Source organism: Apus apus, chromosome 3 (assembly GCF_020740795.1).
Source record: "Apus apus isolate bApuApu2 chromosome 3, bApuApu2.pri.cur, whole genome shotgun sequence".
In the NCBI taxonomy this organism is placed as follows: domain Eukaryota; kingdom Metazoa; phylum Chordata; class Aves; order Apodiformes; family Apodidae; genus Apus; species Apus apus.
The window spans coordinates 75,307,622-75,328,403 of record NC_067284.1 but is presented as its reverse complement, the minus strand read 5'-3'; the positions used below and the strand labels follow the sequence as shown (position 1 = coordinate 75,328,403).

General features: G+C 40.2%; 1 protein-coding gene across 2 annotated transcripts in view; it reads left to right on the top strand.

Annotated features, from left to right (window-relative positions):
- Positions 1-20,782, top strand: part of DAAM2 (dishevelled associated activator of morphogenesis 2) — a 180,332-nt gene that overhangs the window by 31,586 nt on the left and 127,964 nt on the right. The window lies entirely within an intron of this gene.

The following is a 20,782-nucleotide window of genomic DNA, read 5'->3' as shown; positions in this document are numbered from 1 at the left end:
TACCTCCCTTGATTTGCTTAGGGGTGAGATTGCAAATCTCATCACACTTGCTGGAGTTACCAGATAGTCTTTGGGGCTGTCAGTAAATGAGATACCTGTGGGTTTGAAGCATTTTACTGAACTGTCTTAAAAACATCTCTAGCCTGGGTTGCAACTTGAAGATAAGAATCTTATGCAAGTGGTAGGGAGCCATTTCCATGACAATTCAATTCCAAACAGCAAACATTCATTCCAATGTCATGGTTTTCTGGTTTCCAGTTATAGTCCCTCAAAGATCAATACCTGTACAGTAGCTCTACTGCACATAAAATGGTAATGCTTTAAATGTAGATTGAACTGACCACTCAACAAAATGTTGTCCAGCACAGTGATTTTGCAGTGGGACAAACAGAGCATGCAAACTCGGTAGATCTTCCTCTTCTTTGTGTTCTGATTCTGAGAGATCCAGTGCATCACAGGAAATGTTGCTTTCATAGCATTCAGGTTGTCCTTGGTAGCCATCCAGTCTGTTTGTCTTGAGACATCCTTCTTCATAAATTTTACATTTAATATTCTGATTGGAGTGGAGAAGATGGCATTTTTTCAGATGTTACTGGGATAAAAAATAGTTTCTAATCGTATCACAGGCCAGCCTATTTGCTAACAGGCTCTTTTCTAGTCTGGAAATTTAATAGCCTACTGAAATAAAAATAAGTCTCTGTTGTCTGAGATTTAATAGCAGATGCATTTGTGATGTCTACTCTGATTATTCAGGTTTTGCTATTTAAGTGGGTGAAATATAATTAAGAATAGATTAAATTAGTTGATGGTGAACTACCTTTAGTTTTACTGCTACGGTAGTTGTTACAACCATCTAACCAAGAAAGTGCTTTGCCTTGTCAGTGTCTCAATTTTGTCATCTGCCAAATGGAGAGATAATTATGTTGCCTTGTAATTATGTTTAGTAAAGAAATAAAAACTTTTTTTGTGATCCAGTATCCCTTCTTACTTGTTGTGTTGATTTGCTTACTTGGTAATTCCTTTGATTTTGTAACTTCATGATTCTAAAGACCCTTCCAGTGTTTTCACTACTTGCATGGACTGACTCACTAGAAGGCGCTCACTGGTATTTTGGTTAGATAATGGAAGTGTAAGGAAAAGGAAAGAAGATAAAATAAAAAGTCAGACCATACTTGGTTCAGCATCCTGCTCGCAGCCCAGCATGGTTGCACTGGAATCCTGCTGATGGAATGTCCTGACATTATGGTGTTTATTTCCATCACAGCCCTGAAATGTAAACAGGACATCGTTGGATGCTAATCCAAGGGACAGGAAATGACTGAGAATCTTGGACTCTTGGGCTATTGGTAGGACACAAAGAAGGATGATTGGTATATGATACCAGCAGTGCACTGGGCTGTGCATCAGAAGGGGTATTTTCAGGAAGGGTATCTGACATATGTTTATGGGGAAGACCAAAATATAACACTAGTGTCAAAAATGCATCAATATATACAGCACCTTGCAGGACATTTGGCATGTTAGGATACTCTTGAGTGTCCCATCCTAATGGATGAAAGATATAGAGAGAGTTTGCCTTAATCTTGAAATTTATACAGAATAAATTGCAGCTTATCACTGTGTTATTTATTTTTCACTGTGCCTTAGAACACAGGAGTGAATTCAGCCAAAGAACATGTAAATAGCAGAGGGGGCATGCAGGATCTCTTACTCCAGCCCTAAAGCCCAGAGGGCATGGATGGGAGGTAGCACAGTCAGGGAAGTGTTGGTTTAAATGGTTTGATGCACTAGAAAGCCAGCTGTGCTTCTCTTAGGCAGACCTAAATAAATTAATGGCATGAGGACAATATTGAACTTCCAGTCATGGCCCTCCCTCCCCTGAAATTGAGAGGGGCACTTACAGCTTGCATAGGATGGTGTCTGCTGTGCTGCTTTTGACAAAGAGGGAGGTGAACTGTGCCACAGCGATCGCCACGTGCCATGCGGCACTTGAGACTCATTGCTGGAAAGGGGTTTGCACCCCATGTTTATCCTACTAGAAGACCTTGATTCTTCCAAGGAGCAGCTGATAATGCCTGCTCTGTAGTACCCCTTGTAGAAGCGAAGACAGAAATGTGTTGTAATGAATATATAAAGAGGGTCCTTTATTAAAGTTGCTAAATGGATACAGGCTCTGTAATTCACACTGACTCTCTGGCTTCCAGACTGGCTGACTGATGTTGTCACACAAGGTCTCCCTAGATCTTGGTCTAGTGTCTGCAGCAATAAAAGGACTGAATAAAAAGAAAATTAATCAAGTTTTCTGTGCTGTGAGTGTAGTGCACTGTTTTTTGTGGTAACTCTTCACACACTCTCTTGGATACATTTTGCAGCAAGGTATAATTTTATGGTAGGCATCTTCTGACTGCTTTTGTGAACATCTTGCTGGCATGGTTGCCAGTGTTGACACCTTTTGAACAAAATGCTCTGAATTATGCCTCTGCTATGCTGCTTGGGCTGGGTTTCCATCTGGATCTGAAATTCGAAATTTATTACTTGGAACTATTTTTTAAAGGTGAAACTGACACTGGGTTTTTATTACTTCCCAAGTCCTGAGGGCAGTTACATTCCTGGTGCTGCTGTAGGTGTTAATGATTTCATCAACTCAAGAAGCACAGAGCTGTGAACTCTGCTGTCTTGGCAGCTAGTAAAGAAGAGAAACTAACTTTCAAATATTTGTTTTCAAAGGTTTGGGTTTTTGTTTGTTTGGGTTTTTTAAATGGTGTTTAAATTCACAAACTGGATTTTGTGGGACAGACTTAAAACTGGGACTAAGAGAATTTGTCAACTACTTAGTTCTTAGAAATCAAATTGATAGCAGAGCCTCAGCAGCCTGCTGAAGCTAGTCTTGCCAAGCACCTCTGAAGTTGGAAAAGAACAAGAATCTGTGAGTGGGCTTGCTGTGGGTGCAAGCCTAACTAAGAGTTTCATTTGCTTGGTATGTTTTCTATGCCTCAAAATAATCAGGACGGATACTATTATGCCGATCCCAAGATTTTTTCTGTATTACTTTCAGTTACATGCAAATAGCTCAAAAACCTTGTTCTAAGTTTGGAGGGGTTCCAGGATGCGTGATTTTTTTTCAGTTTGCTTTTAGAAAAGCTTCTGACTTGTACTATGCAGGAAGATGGCATTGTGAACAAGAACCAGGATTTAAGATCAACATTAACTGGCATTATTCTGGGCTCTGCTCCTTACTTGCTGTATGATCTTAAGCAGACCATCATTCTCTTCATACCTGTATTGCAATATCCTTGATTCTTGCCAGGTTGCCATGAGACATAACTACTTCTGTTTTAAACTTGAGTAACTCTTTCAATCCAAGAGCTAGCTGTTTTTCATGTACCATTGTACATGCGACAAACTGCTGCAGAAGTAATACATGAAAGGTTAAGGAATTTAACATTGATTAATTCCAGGTATTGATGGATGAGACTCAAAAGCTTATCCTGTAATTATTTATAGAGGTGCTTAAAAGGTGACTTGTTGATCACCAATTAGCTACACAGAGAACATTTGCAGATAGCATTTTTCAATACAGAAAAAGTAAGTCAGGACCCAGGCTCTGGGAATTGAAACTTGGCAGATGAAGCACAGATTTCTGAAGTGAGAGACAGTTTACTGAGGGTTGTGGTAGATTTTCTACTGCTGGAAATCTTTAAATCAAATGAGATGCCTCTTGAAAAGTTATATTCTACTTCAGGCAGGAATTAATTTATGGCAATCCTGTGGTTAGTGCTATGCATGAGGTCAGACTAGCTGATTGGCACAACCCTTTCAGCTTTATAGTTCATAAGATTGTTTCTCAGACTTGTGAGTTTAAGTCTCACTGAGGCCAGTGGAAGCCAAATAAACTTGATGCCAGGGTTTTACACTGCATACTTTCACATCCTTCATGCTTCCAGCCTGTATTCACTTGTTGCCCAGCTAACACGTGGAAATACCCTCCTTTGTTGCTTTTACCATCTTATCACTCCACGGTGCTTTGCTTGCTGTGGTCCAAGCTACATTACCTTCCATGTGTGCCTTAAAATTGTGGGAAGTTTTGTTTTGTTTTGTTTTCCCCCTGCTTTTTTGTTTGTTTGTTTGTTTGTTTTTAAATGGGAATTGAAAAGTAAGCAGGTTTGAGTAGATCTAAAAGGGATCATATCAGATTGTGGACACAGCTGGACATTCCTGTTCTGCTGTCCCTTTAGGAATGATGGATGTAGGACATTCATATGTATTTGTATTTGTGATTTCTTATTTATTTGTTTTCCCCAAACATTGTACCATTCAAAGTTGCTCAGCAAAATTAGAGATCCTTGACTGCTGACTTGCTATTCATGCTTCACACACTTGTCCAGCAAGTTCCTTTGGAGATCTCCTGTTACTTTCCCCCAGTGTTTTATGGCACAAGGCAATTAGCCTAGTGAGTTGTCTTTATTCTAACTTCTGTTGTGCTATACTACCTGTTCAGAGCGGATGAGGCAGCTCAGGGGTAAAGTAGAACCCCATATTCCTGACTAAACTAGCACTTAAATCATTGCTGTTACAGAAGGATCACAGTGATAATAGCCTACAGGTGTTGAAGTTGGAGAGGATAATCACTTGGCTGTTGAAGTGACTATTCTGAGGACACATGCTAGATCATCTGCCTTATTGACACTGGTGGTTAGACTTTCGAAAGAGCTCAGTATGTCTTATGCAAATCTTTCCATAAAGATTTTCCCATTAAAAAGTGTTCTCAGAAATACCAAATTTTGAAGAAAGTACAAAATTTCCTATACTTCCGCATTCTTATGAGCGCTAGATAGTTAAAATTTGTGCTAGATCACACCAGAGATATGCATTTATTTGTAACTATTTCCTTCTTTGTTTTTTGCATTATTTTTTTTTTTAGTTTGGGGTTTTTTTGTTTGGTTTGTGTTTTGTTTGTTTTGTTTTGTTTTTTAATGCTTCTGAATGCTAAACAATCAATGGTGGTAGATTTTTCTAAATTATTTTCTTTATCTCTTTTGGGTTCAAGAGAAGGGGAAAAGATAATGATGAAAGTGAAAATGTCTTTGTCTTTTCCTTTCCCTTAAAAAAAAAATAAATCTCAATAGCCAACACTAAAATTGCTTGCTTCTTTTCCAAATGACTTTTTTCTTTCCTAGGCAGTTCTTTTTCCTTTTGACCAGCTCTGTTCAATAAGTTGCATTATTTTTTGGAAATTTGCCTCCTGTTTTGCAATGAAATGGAATAGCTTTGTGAAAATCTGCTCTTGATGGCAAGAGACAAACTCTTTAAAATTACATTTTAATTATTGACATTCAAATGAGTCTTGTGTAAGCATGGTAAGTGAAGTTTACAGGTTATATGTATAATCCTTCTCTTGGAGGTGACAGTAGTGAAGAAGGCTAGGCTGTGGAACAGACTGATAAGATCAGTGCATTTAGAGAAAGGATTTCCTGCATTTCCTCTAAATAGTAAAATATTCCTTTTATGTCATGCAGTTGAACAGAAAAAGCATCAGTTAATTGAGATGCTCTCTTCAATTAATCCTTGTTTTGAATGAATGCCCTGAAGGGCCACCTACAAATTGAAGAGGCTAGGCTAGCTGTCTTTGCAGGCATCGTTTCAGTTAAGGCTTTAGAACTTTGTTTTACTAAACCCTTCTTACTCTTCCGGGTCTAATTCTACAAGGCTACAATCTGGACATGGCTGGATGAACTCAGCTACTGCCTGTGATAGCCCTGGCTCTGAGGGAGGCTGGGCAATTTTGCTGGAAAATATCTTACTTGCAGCATCTTCTGGGTATAGTCTAACAGGCAAGTGTCCTGAGGAGACCAGTTTTGGAAAAGGACTACCTAAAGAGAGAGACCACCTGGCTTATAGTTCTTGGGGGCTACATTGTTTTTTTCTGGCAGAGGGGTGCACACAGCTCTATTTTAGGATAACCTGAAATGTAAGGGTTGCTTTTGGATTTTCCCTGTCTTTTATGTCTTTAGAGATAAAAATCAAGCTGTCTTGAGGGGAAGCCTTTCCGATGTTGAAATGGTTATGAAAAAGACATCACCTGAGGGCTCTGTTGGAGGCATATCTGACAGATAATGTATGCAGTGCAGGAGGGTGGCAAGCCAGGGCCAATTGTACACTCACTTGGCACACGATGTTTTAATGAACACATCCCACGGGGGTGGCTTTATCTGCAGCTCTGGTGCATTGGTGTGGGACTTAATACCCTTTCCTTAAGACCTGGTTGGGAGGAGGTGTGCAGTACATGATGTGTTCTGGGAGAGCCACGGGCAAGAGAATAAAGTTAAAGTAGCACAGGATGGAGAGTGTGAGAGGGTGAAGATAAGCTGCTTGCTACTGGAAAGCTGTCATTTTCAGCATCATGGTCTCTCCAGGTTTCTGTGGAGACAGTCCCTAGTACATAAACTGTCAGATGTTTGGGGACCTACATGCTGCTGAACAGGAAATAATTCAAATTCCTTATCTTCCACACTATGGTCTCAGGAGAAGTCCTGCCAGAAAGCTTGCACCCAGGTCTTAGGGAACATGGCTTGACCTCTGGGAAAGGGTTTCTCTGGGGTTTTGCTTACAAAAACTGAATTCAACTACTTCATAAGCATTTGCCCTGAAAAGCTTCTGAAAGGCAAATACTAATGCTAGTGGTTAGCAGTCCTGCTGTGGCTAAAATCCCATCCTGTTCCCACAGAAATCAGTGGTCAAGCATCCACTGACTTCAATGTAAGCAGCTGAGGCATAAGAAGAGAACAATTCTGCAAAGCGGTAAACTCATAGAGAATTCAAATCCAAATCCAAGGTTGTGTTGTTGTTTGTTTTTTTTTGTTTGTTTGTTTTGTTTGTTTGTTTTGGTTGCTTATTTTTTGTTTTAGTCTGGATCATCTCCAGTTACAAAGACTTATTCCCAAGCGGCGAAGTCATGAGACTGCAGAGTAGCATGTCTTGGAGCGAGCCAGTGTAATAGTGATGGTCTTACCTTCCCTGGTATGGGAACCAGTAGGCATAGAAGTTTGTTGTGTTTGTCACTGTCACTGCCTGTGTTAATGCAGAGACAGGGTTTATGCTGTGGATGGTACTAGAACTGCAAAATAGTTGCATTATAAGCAATACCAGTCAAGACCTTTTCTTTAAGGCTGCTTCTATTATTAATAGATTGTCTGGAGAACCACAGCTTTTAGTTTTAAAAAAGGATGGCCAGATACCTATTGCAATGGAGAAACAGTCTGTGAAGACTCACTTTGGACAAACATGAGGAGTTTTTGTTGTGTTTTTTTTTGGCTGGTTGACACCTGTCTATGAATTTTGGTGGTGTGAGAACATATAATGAGCTTGATTTATGGTAAAGTGCACCAGTTGTATTACTAACATATCTCTTCAGTGCATGGATCTTTCTTCTGAATCCTGTTCTTGTCTGTTATTAGTAGAGATTGGCTCAAGAAAGAAGTTCTGCAATATTCTTTTGTTGTGCAACCAATCTAGATTTGTACACGGAATTCCTCTAAATGCTTACAAAGAGCAGGGGCCATGCTGGTAAGAGGACTTTTGAAAAATTTGTTCAAGAGAGGTGCACCCTTTTCAGTGGTGCCTAGTAACAGGACAAGAGGCAATGAGCATAAATCGAAGCACAGGGAATTCCATCTGAACACAAGAAACTTTTTCACTGTGAGAGTGGCTGAATACAAACACAGGTTGCCTAGAGATGTTGTGACTTCATCCTTGGAAATACTCAAAACCCAAGTGGACATGGTCCTGGGAAACCTTCTCTAGTTGACCCTGCTTGAGCATGGGGGTTGGACTACACACTCTCTAGAGGCCCGTTCAACCTCAACTGCTGAGGTCATATTGCAACATTTTCTTAAGAGCCAGCTACCTTTGTGGCCCAGACTTAACCTCAAGAGCAGAGGCAGGAGTCATGTGCACTTATTATCACATCCAGCCTGTGAACCACTTCCTAGCATTTCCCTTTCCTCAGCTCCACAAGGTGTGTCGTGTGTCTTTTGACTCTTGACTATGTATGGGTTTGATGATCAGGCAGTGAGGTGGATCAAGAACTGGTTGAAAGGAAGAAGTCAGAGAGTTGTAGTCAGTGGGGCAGAATCTAGTTGGAGGCCTATGACTAGTGGAGTCCCTCAGGGGTCAGTACTGGGGCCGGTGTTGTTCAACATCTTCATCAACGACCTGGATGAGGGTACAGAATGTACCCTCAGCAAGTTTGCTGATGACACCAAGCTGGGAGGAGTGGCTGACACACCAGAAGGCTGTGCTGCCACTCAGAGAGACCTAGACAGGCTGGAGACTTGGGCGGGGAAAAACCTGATGAAGTTCAACAAGGGCAAGTGTAGAGTTTTGCATTTGGGGAAGAAAAATGTCATGTACCAGTACAGGTTGGGGGGTGACCTGCTGGAGAGCAGTGTAGGAGAGAGGGACCTGGGGGTCCTGGTGGACAGGAGGATGACCGTGAGCCAGCAGTGTGCCCTTGTGGCTAAGAAGGCCAATGGCATCCTGAGGTGCATTAGAAAGGGGGTGGTTAGTAGGTCAAGAGAGGTTCTCCTCCCCCTCTATTGTGCATTGGTGAGGCCGCATCTGGAGTATTGTGTCCAGTTCTGGGCCCCTCAGTTCAGGAAGGACAGGGAACTGCTGGAAAGAGTCCAGCGCAGAGCCACAAAGATGATTAAGGGAATGGAACATCTCCCTTATGAGGAAAGGCTGAGAGAGCTGGGTCTATTTAGTTTGGAGAGAAGGAGACTGAGGGGTGACCTCATCAATGTTTACAAATACGTAAAGGGTGAGTGTCAAGAAGATGGAGTTAAGCTTTTTTCAGTGATGACCAGTGATAGGACAAGGAGTAATGGATACAAATTGGAGCATAGGAGGTTTAAGGTGAATATCAGAAATTTTTTTTTTACTGTGAGAGTGACAGAGCACTGGAACAGGCTGCCCAGAGAGGTTGTGGAGTCTTCTTCACTGGAGACATTCAAGACCCATCTGGACGCCTTCCCGTGTGACGTACTCTAGGTGACCCTGCTCTGGCAGGGGGGTTGGACTAGATGATCTTTTGAGGTCCCTTCCAACCCCTAGGATTCTATGATTCTATGAAAATTTTTGGTATGTGGCTTCTGGGGCTAGGAAGTTGGACCTCTCCTGGAAAAGATTCTTGGTAGTACACATTGCTTCTAAATATCCTCTTTAATCGTCCTTGCAGACCAAAACTACGCCTTTGTCTTACAAGGGGTTTCTTGACTTGTCATTTCATACTTTTCTTTCTCTTTTTTTCTCCTTCTACCAGCTGCTCAGAACTTGTTTATCAACTTCTGAAGGAAAGGTACATCATTGCTTCCCCTACTGCTGCCTGCTCCAAGAATTTGGTCTACCTCTTAAAAAAAAAAGTCAGATTTTTCTTGTTAGTCTGGAAGCCATTTGTTTTTAGTTTTACAGTGCAGTGTTTTCAAAAAAGGGCAACGTTTTAATTTTTGTCTTCCCTTCAAACTTTTATATTTTTTTGTTTCCTTTTATATATTTCGTATAGATTAGTTGCTACAGCCTGGTAAAATAATGTAGACTTAACTTTTTCTGCCTTTCAGAGATGGACAGAATGAAACATGTGGTTAGGTATTCTGATGTCCTCTTAATGGAAAAATATGGATTAAATAATAAAATGGGACACTGGAGCCTTGTGAGATGGGGCTCTTTGTGTGGAAAGCCATTATGGAATGTGATACCTGAGGAAACCCTAGACTTTGTCTCATCTCACTTGGACTTTGAGGGGACCAAGATGCTTCAGCAATTCTGCTGAGCTTGTTTCAAACTCTAAAGTTGAGTTCCCACCAATTTTTCGTTCTGACAAACTAAAGCAGTAGGTCACCCTTGAGGATTTGTACAGGTCCCCTCCCTACATAGTGCTTGGAAAACTGCATTGATGAAGGAAGGCATGGCATAGCATGGCCAAGCTAGCAGAGGACTCATTACAGAGGGAGGTACATACACATCATTATTCTTTTCTGCACTGGATTTCCACCCCCCTTCCGTCCCCTCCCCTTCTTTCAGGAGTGTTGTGATGCAGGTGGTATAGAGAGACAAAAAGAGGCCTGGACCTTCAGGTGGGACTTGTTTAAGGAAAATTTTAGCTCTGTGACCCTAGGACAGCTGTGCATCCAAAATACTGGCTGAGAGCCATAAAACAAACCAGGGTAAAATAAACTTGCTGTGCACGTTTTCATATTTACATCCCCAGCTACTTTTGGTGTCTTTACCAAAACATTGTAGGCTTTTGGGTCTGTCTGGTGGTGGGAATGAGGACAAGGAAATTTTTAAACATACATATATGTATGTATGTATATGTGTCTGTATGTGGACCATAGTAAATCTTTATTTTAGGCCTTCTGTCTTTGTATCTCCTCAATGAAGTGCTTCCTTGGCTGGAAAAAGATAGGAACAAGTGTTACAAAACCTGTATTCTCAGTGTTCTAACAAAGCCAGTAGAAGGCAATTCCTTCTAGCAAGATTATTTCTGAGATGCATTGCAAAAAATTTTTGTTTTGCTTCATGTAGAGGGAACAGAGAGCTTGAACTAAGGTGGAGTATTTGCTACAGTGGCAGTCAGTGGAGTTTGAAGGAGGGGGCAGGAGTCTGGACTAAGGCTGTCTCATTATTATGAGATAGGGAAGGAAGACCTGCATGGAAGTTGCCTGTTTTTTCTCTTTTTGAACTGCATTGGTGTATGTGTGTTTGGTTTTGTAAGCCTGGAAACATTTACTGTGTAGAGACACCTTGCACTGAAAACCAGGAACATATGAATATAGCAGTGAAAGAAGATTAGAATTTTGACTTTTATTTCAGTAGTTGAGCTTAAAGCAAATGTTCTACCAGCCAAACCTGTTATCCATTTGAAACGTGTTTATTCACGAGTTATTTGTGAGAGCTTAACTGACCAGCAGGACAGGAGGACATTGTTTTACTATTCACCAACTGTCTGACAGTGCCTTGGGTTGTGAATGTTATTTGTGGATGGCTGATGCTGAACCGTTTATGTGGTTGTTGAGTAGCTTCTAAGTGTCACTGTGCTGGCATTAGCTTATTTCCACCGGGTTGTCTCAGAAGTGGTAGGCAGCTGAGAAGCATTTTTTTTTTTTTAAGGGTTCCAAAGCTGTAGCTGGTGAAGAAAATCTCTAAATAGAAGAAAAGACCATCAAATTTCACTTTGAATTCCTTGAGATACATGCAGAACACTGGTATTTCCCAACAAGTTCTTCAAACCATGGGGAAAAAAATCTACGTCTAAGGTCACTTTCTCCTGCATGCCTTGTGTCCTCTCCACAGTGAGTGCTGCTCATCTACTGCTGCTCTGTGACATGGGTGAGGAGAAGCAGTGAGCAAATTACATGTAGGTTTTTGCTGGCAGTGGTGATGGACGGAGAAAGATGAAGGCTGTTGCAGTGCAGTCCATGATGCACAGCTCTGCACTCGGACACTGGTGGGAAAAGATACAGAGGCTCTGCTCAGGGCCCAGAGAGGAAGGGAAGCTTTGACTTTCTGCACACCTTGAGAGCAGCTTCTGCTTAGTGGAGTCAGAAGCAATGATGATTCTGCCGTCACTTTTTATAATTTGAGACAAGCTGCTTGAGCTGTTATAAACAGCAAGGAAGAGTATTCCTGAGCACGGAAGGTTTAAGGAGAAGTGTGAAAGTGTAGCTGAAGCATAAAACTATTACTGACATATGACATTTGTTGCTTTTCTGAATACATAGTCAAGACACTTTCCCAGAGTTAGGATTGCGGTTGAAAACTAAACCTTTTCTTAGTATATCCAGCCTGGCAAGAGAGCTGTGCAACACTAGCCAAGTACATGTATGCTTTCTTGTTCCAGTGTGAGGTATTACTTCCAATTTAGATTTTACTTTCTGCCTTACTGCACTGCCCACTTCTTGAAGTGGAGTGAAGAAAACAGTTTTACAGCCCAAATGAAAAGGTGCTTTATCTTCAATCTAACCATTCATTTCAAATCTCAGTTATTAAAATAAGAAAGTTTCTCTATCAACTGCTCCCAGCGCCATCAGATTTTCTTTCCCTTTTTTAATCATAGCAATTGCGTGAAGGAATGCAGTTAGAAAGAGGCATTCATACTGACCCCTACTGAAGTTTATATATGACTAGGAATACATTCCCCAGGAGTCAGGAAATGATGATTTGGATGCTCTACTTAGACTTTGCTAAAATCAGCTCAAAAGGCCTTTGGAGAAAATGAAGTATTTTGCCCACCTGGCACAATTCCACTGAGGGGCATTTCACCAAAAGTGAACTGAGTCTGAGTTTTCTGTTTGGAAGAGTCGTTCTCTTGTTCTATAGCATTACGTGTTACCATTGGAATTAATAAGAATCTGTTATACTCATGGAGGGGAAACTGTATAGGGAATGTATGTTGCTCACTCTTCTGAGGAATGAAAGACTCTTGTAAAGTCTCTATAACCAAATTCCAATAGTGTGTTCACCCTGAAATTATTGCCTTCATAAGGTGAAGAGAATTTAGAGTATATCTTTCAAAAGGATAAAAAAGGATAAAATACTTTTTTTTTTTTTTTTTTTTTTTACTTGCTGACTTTGCCTACATAAATCTGATTTTGGGATTTCCTGGAAAAGGTCTGAAATAATTCACTTTACAGAATGTGAGACCCTTAGTATCTGGTAAGAAAGATATTTCCTCTGGGTTGACCTCAACCTAAGTATACGAAGAACTGATTACGAAGACATAAATTTATTTTCTTGACTGAGCTGTTGACTGGTTGTCCCTCTGGCGTTACCTCTACACCAAGGTCCTTCCACAGCACGAGACTTACTCTAGCACTCAAACAGAGCACAGCATCCTTCTAGCAAGAAAACTGATCTTTTATCCTGGCCTTTGCTCTGTTTCCTGAGATAAGTGTTTTCCCTCTATTCAGATACTTAGTAACTGAAGCTCAAATTTTGGTCCTTAGGGACACTCCTTCCAACTTAGAGAAATGCTTTCTGTGGTCCAGAGTGGTCTGCTAGAAGGGGCAACGAGATCTCATTTTCAGGATACTTTCAGTGTTGTTTTCTCTCTATTAAATGAATGAGACAAAACTGCTTCTCAGGGTGGATCCAGTTCCAGTACTGAAGTATTGTTGTGTTTTGTTTTTTGGTTGTTTGGGTGTGTTTTTTTTGGTTTGGTTTTGTTTGGTTGGTTTTTTAATTATATTTAAAAAAACCAAACAAAAATAATTTTATGTTTCATCCTCCTTTTCATGGGGTTTCTGAGGTGCTATGAAAATCTTTTTCTTGGAGGGCAATTATATAAGCAGCTTTCTGTGAAACAGGTAACCTGATGGTCATCATTCTGGGATTTGATGGTTGAGAACAGTTTGCCATATAGTCATGCTATTGCAGTTTAAATGGTGAGAAACTCCTCCTATAGGAGTATTCTAGTAGGCACTGGAAATGTGTCCTGCAGTATTGGTATGGATATGAAATATGCTCTGGGAATTAAGAAGAGTTAGTATAGCTATTAGTAGCCTCTGTAGGAGATGAATTGTTTCCTTATCATGCATGACCTCTCAAAAATGCAAAACATTTTTGCCTGTGTTTGAAATCTCAGCATGAACAGGATATTCTAAGACCTTATGGACTTGCTCCTGTCTAAAGAACTGTCTTTTTCTTGGAAACAAAATAACGTTCCTTAAAACTACTTTGCACACCAACTCCCCTCTTTAGACTTGCATTGCTTAATTTGTTTAATTCTGGCATTTTGCTAGTGAAGCTTTTTGTGATTGATAGCTGATAACACTATAAGCCTAGCATTAAGAACATTTCCTGGGCAGTAGCCATGCATCTTACAGGCTGCTTTTGATTGATGTTAGGGTGTGGACGGAAGAAGCACTAGGGAAGAGGTCACCCTGAAGAGTGTGTCAGTGGTGTGGGCTCAGTGTTTGCATTATACATCTGCTAGTTTATCTTGCTTTCAGAGATGGAGCTACTTCTCTGTAGAATTTTCTCTGTTTTAAGCATTGACAGGCAGCACTGTATTGTGGTGGACCCTTTGCTTGTAATATGAATGACTACTGGTGGGGAAAAAAAAAAATAGGTAAAACATGTTGGTGTCATTTCCATCTCTTATTTACTGGTCCAACAGCTGACAGTTAAAAGTTAGTGATAGGCTGACAACTTGCATGCAAATTGTTGGGTTACATATAAAGTATTTCTGCTTGGATTTGACATCCAGTCCAAATACACAGTTGACCTTGATGTTTCAGAGCTTCTGACATTTTGCAGTTCCCTCTTATGTTGCTGGGACATATGTGCAAAATGTTTTGTGAAAATTGACAATGCTTCCTTGTTCAAATGAGTTTCTGGGCAGAGTGGGCATCAGATACTGCTGCTGCTTCTTGTTACTGGAAAGATTTTCGGTACTGGTTGGCTGTGTCTTCTCTACAGCAAGTAGCAAAAGGGGATAACAGCAATTTCAGTCTTTCTTGCAGTGGGAGATACTCTAGTGTAACCTGTGTTTATCTTATAAGTGCCCCTGTCTGACCAGGGCAGGAGAGCCAGGACCTGAACTTGTAGTAGGAGAACATTCATGATGGCTTACTGTCCTTATATATATGAATTCCATCCATAAATTGAAGATATTATGTAAGAAAAATGAAAGATTTAAGTAAGTTTTAGATATGATTCCAAAGTGTGAGACAAAACAAATTGCAGCAGGTGATGATTTGGATAAAACCCTGTACAATCTATCAAATAAATCAGTGAAGTACAGAACTAGAGACAACAAGCAGTGATATTTGCATATGTTCTGTAAAGACATAAATCACTGGATATAATAATAATATTTGCAACCCTAAGTAGATAGAGATGATGTTCCTTCTCTAGTAGAGGGCAGACTTCTGTTTTGTTTGTATACAATGGGTCTTCTATTTGAATCATGTCTAAGGACTGTGTACACAGATGAAGAGGCTGTTTAGAAGCAGAGTTGGGGTTTTGTTTTGTTTTGTTTTCCTGTAGGTGCAGCTGTAGTGGGGAGCTGAGGGAATCTTATACTGCAGTCTGGTTTTCTGTGGAGTGTGCTCAAATTTGTCAACAAGATGCAAGTAGCTTCAGCTCAGAAGCTGAAAGAAGTTGCTGTATCTTTGGGCAAGCTATTGACTTGCTGTAGATACTTAGGAAGTTCAGATGTGACTACCCAAACACGCACTGTATGCAGCTTCTGTGCAGTTTTCTTGGAGTATCTGAGAATACATGTAAGCAAATTACCTATCCTTGGGGAAGAACCGTTTGTCGGTCAGATAAATTTCTAGGAAATCTTCCCTAGATATATTCAGTACTTATACTTTTCTTCATCGTGAACAGTAAAAGGCCTTGACATGGACATGACCTCTTTCCATGAGAGTGTGGGAGATGAGAATTTGCTATTATCAGCCCAGAGAAGACAGTAGAATAGAGTTGGTAGTGATTGACACAGACAGCACAACCCTCGTGAACTATATGCTTTAGACCACATGGCTATGCATTGCTTTGTAGAGGAGATCCTCATGTTTGGTTGTTTTAGGAGGGGTCCTCCCTTCCCCTACTTTTACTGCACTCTTTGCAACATACTGATGTTGGTCAAAGCACCTACTGACCCTGCAAGGAAGGGGGCTGGTTTAAAGTAGCACTGTCTTTTTAGGCCCTTATAATTGATCACTGCTGGTGTCACTCAGCATCATCCCTGGGGAATTTGATGCAAATATATGTGAGGCCTTGTTCACCCTAATGTCTTTAAAAACTTAAGAGACCCAAAACCTAAAGCAGTAAGTTACAACTCTGAAACCAGCTTTCAGTGTTGGTGTAAAGTCTCCTCCTGTAAATATTACAGCAGCCAGAAAATATATTTTATCTGGATGCCACTTAAAAATATACACAGAAAACAACCCCAAATCCTTAAGCAGAGATCTTTCCAAATATCCATTCTTCATGAAGACACGTTAGGTTAAAAGTTCAGCAATTTCACCAAGTTGCTGGCTTTGAGTTCAAACCTACTTGCGTAATGTTGAGGTTTCAGGGCACTGAACCCAGTGTATCCCTCATCAGAATGTTGAACAAAAATAAAAATGCTGGAATAAAATGCTGCATGTGACCTTTTCTTAACTTTATTTTCTAGAGAGAATTTATTTCTGGTGCCAAATTGACGACTCTGGAATCTGTGTAGCTTAAAAAGAAGGTATATAAAATCAATGACACTCTGACCCTCTCTGTGCTTTGACCTATGGAAACCATCTCTAAGGTGGAGAGAACATCAAAATCTCAAGACCTGTTCCTGTTGTGATTCACAAAGCCCCATAGGTGGCTTTTCAGTACATGGAACTTACCTGAAAACCACCATCTTTATTATTTACAGGTTTGCAGAGACATGTAGAACTATATTGCACTTCGGCTGGCGCGCTGAGCAGGAAAGTGGTAGATCTGTAGCCTGGACTTGACTTTCCCAGGTGGCACTGATGAACACTAGTTTTGAAGAGATTCAGTGGCATCCATGAAAAAACATGTAAAAGTCCAGATGTCTGTACTGGCTTTTTCCCCAGTTATACCTATTTGCTATGAAGACTGACTCTCATTTTCCAATGAGAGCACTTAATGAAAAGTTTATCAGTGCAGATAATTGATTGTCCTGTCAATAGTGAAGACAACACTTGTACACCTACATCAGTTACTAGTTTCAGTGGTGATAACCAAGGCATATTTCCAATCAGGTCAAGTTTTAGTGTCCTTTAATCACTCTGAACCCAGTGTTAAAATGGAAATCTATTTCTGCGTGCTGTGGTGACATTGGACCAAAGATGAAACATTCTTCTACTAATTGTCTGAGTAAGAAAGCAGTATTTCACATGGAAATGAGCTGGATTTGGGGAAGATGTAATTGGGCCTTTACCATTTGTTTGTTTTTCTTGGAGCACGATGGCAGTACTTGCAGATTAGTTCTCCCTCAGCAGCTTACTTTGCCTGGAAAATTCAGGCACCCAGGATGACGATGACAACAACAGCAACATTTTGACTCTCAAATCCCCTGGCAAAATAGTTACATCATGTCTGGAAATAATTGAGCAATGACAGAATGGAAAAATTACAATGACTCAATCAAGACAAGGATGCTCTTAGTAGTGGGGTTTTATGTGTTCATTCTTCTGAGGGTGGCAGTTCTTAGTGCTACTGGGAAACTCTGGATTGACATCCCTTGTAACTAAACCCCACTCTTTCCAATAGAAGTATTGCAAAGATGTTAAGTCCCTAGACCAAGTTTTAGTAATAGTCTGCCCTATCAGTATTCCTGGTCTTTTGGTGTAGAGGGTTGAGTGACAGCTTTTTCTCTATCCTTGGCTTCTTTCTTGAGGTGATCAAAGACTTGGCTCTGGGGCATGGATGTCTCATCCTTAGGAGCTGGTTGTTTGGCCAGAACTGACAGACTTTACTGATTAGGGCCATTTTCAAACCAATTACATTAAAGGCATTTCACACCATAAGACCTGTGCAAGACATGGGATTTAATCTTCCTGTAGAGGAAAATAATTTTCTGCATTGGAACTGTAGGAGCAGTGTGCTGATTCTGGCTGTCAATGTCTGTCTGCTTGACTGATGTCAGCATGATCTATTTAATCTTCAGTCTATGAATTCTCATACTGAATAAAGGCTTTATCTTACACTCCAGCTTCCAAGGCAGTATTTCCTGTGAAATTGCATCACAGGGTTGTGCGTACCACCAAAAAAAAAGTAAAGGAAGTTAAGAGTCTAGCCTGGGCTCTACTAGATCTGCTAGATCCATAGCTTGCAGAAAAGGCAGTTCAGACCTGCTCTGCTGTGTAGCACTGTCTGAACTTGGATTGCAGTCTTGTCCTGAATTCATGGCCCCAAGATTACAATATATTCTTGGCAAGTCCTAAAAAGAACATTTTTAGCACCCGAATTCTTTCAAGAGTAAGATCTGGGGATTGTGGGGAATGTTTGAACAGATTTACTGCTGGAGGGTCTTATCCTCAGCTATGATTGGGCCCTGGGGTGACATCTGGGGTTTGTGGGATTTTTTCCTCATGTCTGCTTTTATGTAGTGTGTTTCCCACTGGCTCTTACAATCACAGCAATTTGAAGGACAATGTCATAACAAACCAACTCATCTAATGAAGCTAATGCTGTGGTAGGGAAAACCATTGCATAAATTCCATTATTTCATAAAGCATAAATCTATCCACGTTGGATTTGTGAAGACTGCTAAATGCTACCTTTACAGCAGCATCATTACAGGGGTGTGAACCATCATGTCCTGGCCAGATTCCAGCTGGGTGATTACTTTTTGCTGACCTACTGTCATTACTGCTATTTGTATAGTATCATAAGTCTACTCAGCACTGTACAATAACTGATTTAAGCAGGTAACTAAGAACCTACACTGGAAAACCTAAAGCCTTAGTGCCACAGCTGGGACAATGGAGTGCAATACGACAAAAATAAAATATTCATGGGGTGCAATTCAACTAAAATAAAATATTTATGAAGTGCAGTGCAGGCTTTACAGCTTGTGTCATGCAGTGGGTGTTTCTTCAGAAGGTTTTGTTTCTTTTTAATATATGCTTTAAAAAAAATGAAATAGTTATTTTGCAGTTTGAGGCTTAGGAAGTGACTGCTACTAGAAGCCATTCAAAGTCTAAGAGTTGTCATATAAGATAGTGAAGATGTTACAGTAAAAAAGGTAAAGAATAGAACCAAAGCTGATAGAAAAGGAGCAGAGGACTAAAGCTAGTGCTGGAAAGCGTCATTCTTTCCTGCCTGAAGGGAGAAGGTTTTTATTTTGGTTTGTTTGTTTTTTTTTCCCCTTCCTCCCCCCTTTTTAAAAAAAATAGAAAGGAATGGGGTAATGTTTAGTGAGGTATATGAATAGAAAAAATGTGGTTCAGGATGAGAAAGGCAGGAAAATTAATCCTGGTGACACCCCAAACTTTCTAACTGAGAAGGAAGTGGAGATGTTACTGAAACTACAGTGCTGCAAAAGTAGAAAACTTTGAAGTAATAAAAGGGAGGGGGTGAAGACAGGACTCCAAACTACCACACTCAAACCAAAAGGGTTGCTTATATTTAGGGGGTATGCAATCCCATTGGATCCACTGCCATGGTGGTTTGAATTGTTGTCAAGCTTGCCAAAGTGTGGAATTGATAAATTAATATGGAAACCTGTGGTACAAGCCTAAGCAAAATGCATTCCTGCCTCCAAAGTTGCTGTCTAGTAGGACCTCTCTGCCTCCCCTCTTTGCCAAATATCTTGTATGCTTGAATACCGAGGAGAAGAAGGAGAGAAGTGTTTATCTGGAATACTTAAGTTGTGACTTTTACTTGTTTTGTTTGTAATGTGAGCTGTGGCAGTCACCTCACCATTCAGAAATGTTAAAGATGTGTAGATTTGTTTGCATCTGAATGAGGTACAAGTTTATGATTAAGAGTCAGCTTTTGATGTCCAGCTGGACAAATTAGTTTTGACTTAGCAAATTTTTGTGTGGAGTCAGAGTTACAGTAAATAAATACATTTGTGAAAAGAAAACAACTTCTTAGCAGGTCAAATAATGAATGGTTTGTTTGGTCAGCTTAGCCAGGTATAGAAATGTATTGATCTGTACTTGACTGAAAGGTGGAAAAAAAAGATGTAAAGAAATAACAAATTATTACTAGCCAGAGTTATGATACTGAGCCTAACTGCTTTGTTGCTTTTATGACTTTGTATTTTGAAACTTGGTTTGACTGTTCTTTTTAAGTTGCTTTTCTATTAATACAATTTGAATAGACAAATGGATTGGGAGGAACACGATGAATGTGCTGGTATATCTTTTTTCTGTTCTCTTAGGTTTGTCTTGGTTTGTTTGGGGTTTGTTTTGTTTTGTTAGGCTTTTTGTAGGTTTTTTCCCCTCATTCTCAGGTGAAGACAGAGAAAATGTTGCAAATTAATAGTTCAAAAGGCAAAGGCCTTAGCTTTTTGTGTGTGTGTTGTTAATATCAGGTTAGAGTTATTGGATTTGTGGACATTAACAGCCTAACATTAGTGGTCATTAGTCATCCGGCACATACTGAGCATCCTTGAAGTATTAGAAACAGATTTTTGACAGACAGGTAGGTTCATGGATATAGTTACACCTGACAGTCTCCAAATAGCCCTTGCCTTTTCTCTTATATCAGAACATATTTCCTAGGCAAACAAATGAACAAAAAATAAAAATTAAACAAAGTATTAATAATATATAATACTACGTATATGGCAGGAGACAATCTTTACGTCTGTGGAATGTTTTGCAGTTCTTAACCATCTCAGTTTTGATGCAATGATGGGTAAACAAAACCAGAGCTGAGTGCCAGGGCAGACTCATCAGTCCTTATACCACCTTGAGATTTGCACCCTTGTGTTAATGTGTTGTGGGAAGGAAAATCCTTGAACTGGCTTCAAAATGAGCAGTGCATTTCAAGATGAGCTCGCTCTTCTGATGGAACCACTAAGTGTGGGCCATGGTTGGCCCGGACTGAGTGGCTGTCACAACACGAAGCACCACCGTTTTCCAGGATTTTCTTTCCTGTGATCTGTTGATCCATTTCAGGTCTGATGCCTTCCTGTCCAACACAGACAGATGTGCTCTTGAGGAAGGACTTCTCTCCTTCTTAAAAGAAAGGTTTTAGCTTAAATGTTGGTTATTTTGTTGCTGTTTGGTGCCCTGGAGACTAGGAAAATCTTTATTAT